The sequence below is a fragment of the Aethalodelphis obliquidens genome, unplaced genomic scaffold (assembly GCF_003676395.1).
Source record: "Aethalodelphis obliquidens isolate GAN/ISIS:26980383/991018 unplaced genomic scaffold, ASM367639v1 scaffold7, whole genome shotgun sequence".
Taxonomy (NCBI): Eukaryota; Metazoa; Chordata; class Mammalia; order Artiodactyla; family Delphinidae; genus Aethalodelphis; species Aethalodelphis obliquidens.
Window position 1 is genome coordinate 9,719,049 of NW_020837951.1, and position 6,000 is coordinate 9,725,048.

The window sequence follows — 6,000 nt, forward strand, 5'->3', positions numbered from 1 at the left end:
AGTTGGGGGGGGGTGGCAGATGTTCGATGGAGTCAACAAAGGAAGGACTGCAGACTGGAAGTTGACAGCTCTTTGGAGAAATTCACCTGTCAAGCAGAGGAGAGCGAGAGGGCAGGAACTGGAAGGCAATGTGGGGTTGAGGACTTGTAGGGGATCTGAAAGAGATGTAAGAATGTTTAAATGCCTCATAGGTGGGAGCTTGTAGTAGGAGAAATGGAGAGGTGGACCCCTGATGAATGAAGTTCTGAGAAAGTAAAGAGGATGGGATCCATGCCCAGGATGATACTGCCCTCAGTACCCATTCCTATGGGAGAGAGGGGAAGAAAGCAGAAGGGACCAGAGAGGGAAGTTGAACTTCAGTGTAGAACCAATGACAGCCTCAGCCAACCCCACTGGGACCTTTGGAACTAGAATGAGCCTTCGGAGTTGTCTAGAGCTGGACCCAGAGGGGTGGGCCTTTGTACTCGTGCATCCGTCAGTCATAGGATGTCAGCTGCCCTGCCAGGGAAGGGCATGACCTTGGGCAAGGTGGCTCTCTGCAGCTGAGGGAATCGCTAAATGGCCTGACAGCTGAGGACTGCCTCTGGAAGGCGTTGCCAGCAACCACGGCAACAAGCCCTCCAGTGAAGGGGGATCCAGGCAGCACAACACAGGGTCCCCCATATTCCTTTACCAAAAATAATGAAGTTTAAGCTCCTTGGCCCCATGTTCAACTCCCACCGTCGTCTGGTCTCTGCCCACTGCTCCAGGCTTATCTCCTACCTTATCGTATAGCCCAGCTCCTCACTCTTTGATCCCTCTGTGTGTTTTCACCCCTCGGTCTAAAATGATCCTGATGTTATCCTATTCCTTCTTCAAAATCCATCTCAGATGTCGCTTTCCTGGGAAGTCTTCCCTGATTCTCCCAGATAAGAGTAGTAAATCTCTCCCTTGCCTCTCCTACTTTGTATATATTTCTATTTTTGCACTTAATTACCCCATGTTGTGAGTCCTCTCTCTCCCTGACTAGGCTGTGTGCTCTCTGAGTTCAGGGACACTATGTGAATGATCTCGATGTCTCCAGCCCTATGTGCTGGGCATAGAGGAAGAACTGAATTACCATTAGTTAAATGACTATGTGAATGAATTTATGAATAGATGAATGAACTAACAAGTTGGCAGAGTTTGGGTTCAGTGGGCTGACGAGTCTGATGGCTGGTGCCGAGGAGGGTTAGCAGGCATCTGAACCATCATGTCCAATGGGCACAGTGGGGCCCTGGTACAACCCATCGTATGCTGAGCTAAGGAGTCCTCTCTGGTGGGTGGGGGCAATAGGATTTCTGGGAAGCAGTGATCTGCAAAGGGAGGCAGCATTATCATTCCGATGAGGAAGGAGAAGCAAGAAGGAAAGCGGCGGGGAGATATTCTATCTCAGTGGAAGTAAGACTTCAGCTATTGGCCAGGAGTACACAGATGGGTTTCAGCCATGTAGGGCCCTAGAGTAGTCCAGGGCTGACAGTGTGGGACCCAGGTCAGAGCCTTGGGCTAAAGGTATCATCTGGTACCAGTGAGTTTGGGAAGGGGAGATGACAGCAGGAGTACAGGTAGGTCCAGGGCTCCCCAAGGCCTACTGCGTGCTGGGCTCAAGGAGAAGACAAATTCTAGATTCATCAGGTCCTGTTGGGTCTGAGCCTGGGTACTTCTGAGCATGCTGGGGGTGGGGTTTCATTACACAGGCTGGCAGGTCCTTCCCTCTACACTTCCCTTCTCAAATACTTGTTGCCTTCAAGCATTTTCTTATTTAATCCTCACAGGACCCTTTAACATCATTACTTATTTTGTATTTTAAAAAACACTGTTATAGAACTGACCAGGTGCCAGGCAGTCTTCTTAGCAATTTACAAATATCAATGCATTTGATGTTCATAACAGCCCTGTGAGGTCAATAGGTACTCTTATCCTGTTTTACAGTTGAAAATGGAGGCACAGGGATTGAGGTTACATAGCTAGTAGGTAAATGATTGTTTGCATTTTATTCATTCATTCATCAAGTGGTTATCGATTGCTTCCCTTGGACAAGGCCCTGTGCTAGGCTGTAGTGTACAGTGCCAAATAAGGCAGGGCAAGTCCCAGCTTTTAAGATGCTCACAGTGTTGGGTCCTGAGTTCCATCCCACTAAGGCTTGTTGGTTGCAGGTGTTCTCCAGGGATGCTTCCTGCTAATCTGCCTAGAAATTCTTCATTTTTAAGCCACCTGAAGGGTAGCAATATCATCCTTGAGGCCTCTCATCTGCTTCTCTGGCAAGTACTTGGCTTATCTCTATCCAACTGGCTCTAGTAGGATGAAAGCAGAACCCCGTCCCTGAAATTGAGTGGCATACTTGGATTCCAGCCCTATCTTCCAGCCTCTGTCCATACTGTCTTCTCCACCCGGAACACCATCTCCAACAATTCATCTTTGCCAACAACTTTGACGATAACAGCTCCCAGCACAGCTTCTTTGACGGCCCCCAGCCCCACTATGATGACACATTTAGTGAATGCTTATGGAGGACATCATCTCATTTAATTCTCACAACAATCCTATGAGAAAGATTTTGTCATGTCCATATTATAAATAAGAAAACCTAAAGCTCCACAAAATCAAAGAACTTATCCCAAGGTCACCCAGCTAGTAAGTAGCAGAGCTGAGATTTGAACTCATGTCTGTCTGACTCTAAAGACCAAGCCAGGTTTTTTCTCTTTTCCATTCTATTTTACTGCATTAGAAATTTATTTCCTTCACATATACAGAGTATAAAACCTATCTTCACAGTGAATTATGCCTCTCTGCTCTCATTTTTCTCACACAAAAATTGATGGCCACTTCCTGAAAAAAACTGAAATAAATCCAGAGGCCCACACCCTTAACCAGGGCTCCACACTGCTGGTACTTAAGCTTTTGTTTCTGGAATCCTTGGGTATTGAACATATATTCCACAATTATGCAGTTGCTTATGGTCTTCGGTTGTTTCATGTGGGAATTTCCTGTTTGCTCAGCTTGATTTTTATCCCCTGTGATGCACACAGTAAATGCATAATAAATGTTTGTTGAATGAATGGATTTTACATGTCTCTTGCTGAAATATACGCAGCTCTGTTTGATTCACTAGAGTGACATACCGGAACAAGAAATAATTTTTCTTAATGTGTCCCTTATAAATTGAACCCGACCATATTTGATTAATTTCACATCATGCATTTTTATTGCACCAATCACTCTGGTATCAGGTCATATTTATTTTAAAAACAGATTCACAAAGGGTGCAGGGCTGGAGTGACAGTGTAAATATGTTAATAATAAAAATAATACTAAAGATATTTTACTGGAAACTCTCGCATGCTAATGATGAGTAAGTGCATTCTATGGAAATATGTTTGATTTACAAGGCAATTAATTTCAAAAAGATTCAGATCTATACCATACCTTGTATACTTAGATAATGAAAACTAAAAATGAATATGCAGGCCATAAAGTCAGAGGAACAAAAATCACCTTAAAGACCTTAAGCATTTCAGTTAGAACAATAGCCCAATTCCTGAAAATTGTGCCATTGTCGGATCAAATGCATCCAGATTAGGAAGCTCCTGGGTAGCTACGGTGATTTTGCACTGTGCAGAGCACGCGTGCACCCTGTACAGCCCTCACGATGCAAAACACCACATATTATCCAGTGACCGAAGAGCCCTGGCACCTTCAATCATGCAACGAAAGGCTTTGGGGGTTTCTTGTTCAGGAGGAAGCAAAGTCTTTCTTGTCAACTGGTACTGTGGGATGTGTGAGTGTTTCCCTAGTTAGGTATTTGGCCCAGTCTTAAGATCCAGCTAAAAAGGAAATGTATTCTCACACCCTATTCAAACTGCAAGAAATAAAAAATATGCTTCATTTGGTATTTCATCACTCATCTCAGTTGTTCTAAGAAAGCGTGCATTCTTATGCACACATTGGGGAAAGATGCCCATTTGTGTAATAGGATTTATAAAGTTGACTCTGCCCGCTTTGCATCCGAGAGGGGAAGAAGCAGATGCTGCCGAGCGATCATGCACCACGGGGATCTTCACGTCAGGGCAAAATGGTTGCGATTTTCCCTCATCTACTGAGGACAGATCTGCCGTGATGCAGCAGACACCAGACTTGTGGCTAGAACTATTTGGCTCATTAAACAAATTTTATGTGTAACTTTGGTAACGAAAAAATAAAATAAAGTAAAAATTTAATTACAAAAGAAGAATATGCTGGCTTGAGATAGTGCATTTTCACATTTCTCTAACAGTAATATTTCATCTTAAAAGAAATGTTATGGAGTAAATTATCACAATTTTCACTGAACACACACACACATACACACACAACAACAACCCAAAACAAATAGAAAGGGAGTAAACTGGGCCTTTAAAAAATCTTACAACCTAGTAGCCAAATTATATCCTGAGGACCAGAATCAGGGAGAAGAAAGTAATAGAAAATACAATATAAGAGCTTTTTTTTTATAAGACTTTTGGTCTTATTTTATTTTTAATCTCTGTGCACAATTACTTTGAGAAAAATAAAATTTTAATTTAGAAATAAAACAATACAGTAGTCTACATTAAGTGAGAAAAATTGAAACAAAATAAAATATAGCATAGGAAAACTTGTTGATAAGGCTTAAATGTTTTGTGGTTTAGCATCAACCCCTTCCAGTTAGAAACCATCTTACTATCTGGGTATTCTTTTAAGGGCCTGAAAAAGGGTAGGGGGAAGATGACTATTTCTACTCAGGAAAGTCTGTGTTTCCAGGGGATGTTTAACATGCAGTGATTAGCACAACTTCTGTTTAACCTTCTCTCCTACCTGATCTTCACAAGGTCTTCCTATGAGACAGATAGGTGTATTGTAGTTGAGGTGACGCTTTCAGCACACCTGAGTTTAAATATCTGCTTTGCACGTGATCTGGAACAATTTACTTCTCTAAGCCTCAGTTCTGCATCTCTGAAGTAGGTACAGTTACAGTAGCTACTGCTTAGGGTCAGTGTTAGCATTAAAGGAGATGGTGCATGCAAAAAAAAAAAAAAAAAAGTAAGTATTCCATAAATGTGAGGAGGAAATTCTAAGCCAAGTTTTAAATTCTTATTCTGTTTTTGTAGCATGCTGTACGCAGCAAATCCAAACCACACTATTTTCTTGGGGATAATGAAGTTCTGATTCTTTATTTCCCTTCTCCCTTCCAGAGTGTCCTCCGCAGGCATTGTTTCCCTTTGTCCTCTAAGCAGAATGCTTCTTCCATGCTGCCTTCTGGCTCCTGAAAGGTAATTTGCAATGGCCAGGACAAGCAATGTTTTACCCAGAATTGATAACGTGGAAAAAGTCACACCCAATGTGTTCATGCTTTTTTAGTTTTTAATGACTTGCCAGTTAAGAGAATCAACTTGCTTTTCCGTGATGTGGGCAGAGCCGTAAACGGAATTGTCCTTAGGTTTGTCTCAGCTGAGTTGTCTGACTCCCCTACTCCCATCCCCATCAGGAAGGAGGGGTAGGCCAGGCTGGGGTGAGTCCCAAGCGGCTGTGGTGGGGCTCTGGCTAAGGCTAGGGTTTTGTTTCGTTTTTGCGGTACTCGGGCCTCTCACTGTTGTGGCCTCTCCCGTTGCGGAGCACAGGCTCCGGGTGCGCAGGCCCAGCGGCCGTGGCTCACGGGCCTAGCCGCTCCGCGGCATGTGGGATCTTCCCGGACCGGGGCACGAACCCGTGTCCCCTGCATCGGCAGGCAGACTCTCAACCACTGCGCCACCAGGGAAGCCTTAAAGCAACATTTTTGTACTGAGATTTTGGCAAAGAACTGGGAAATACAAAGATGAATAATTTACAGCCCTATCCCCTTATTTCCTAGAACCTCTTTCTCCAGTATAATCTCCAGATTTTGCTGGGAATTATACAGTGTTTGGACAGAACAGTTTCTCCCAGGTGAAGCAGGTTCTGAGACTTCCCCCTGGACTACCATCAATA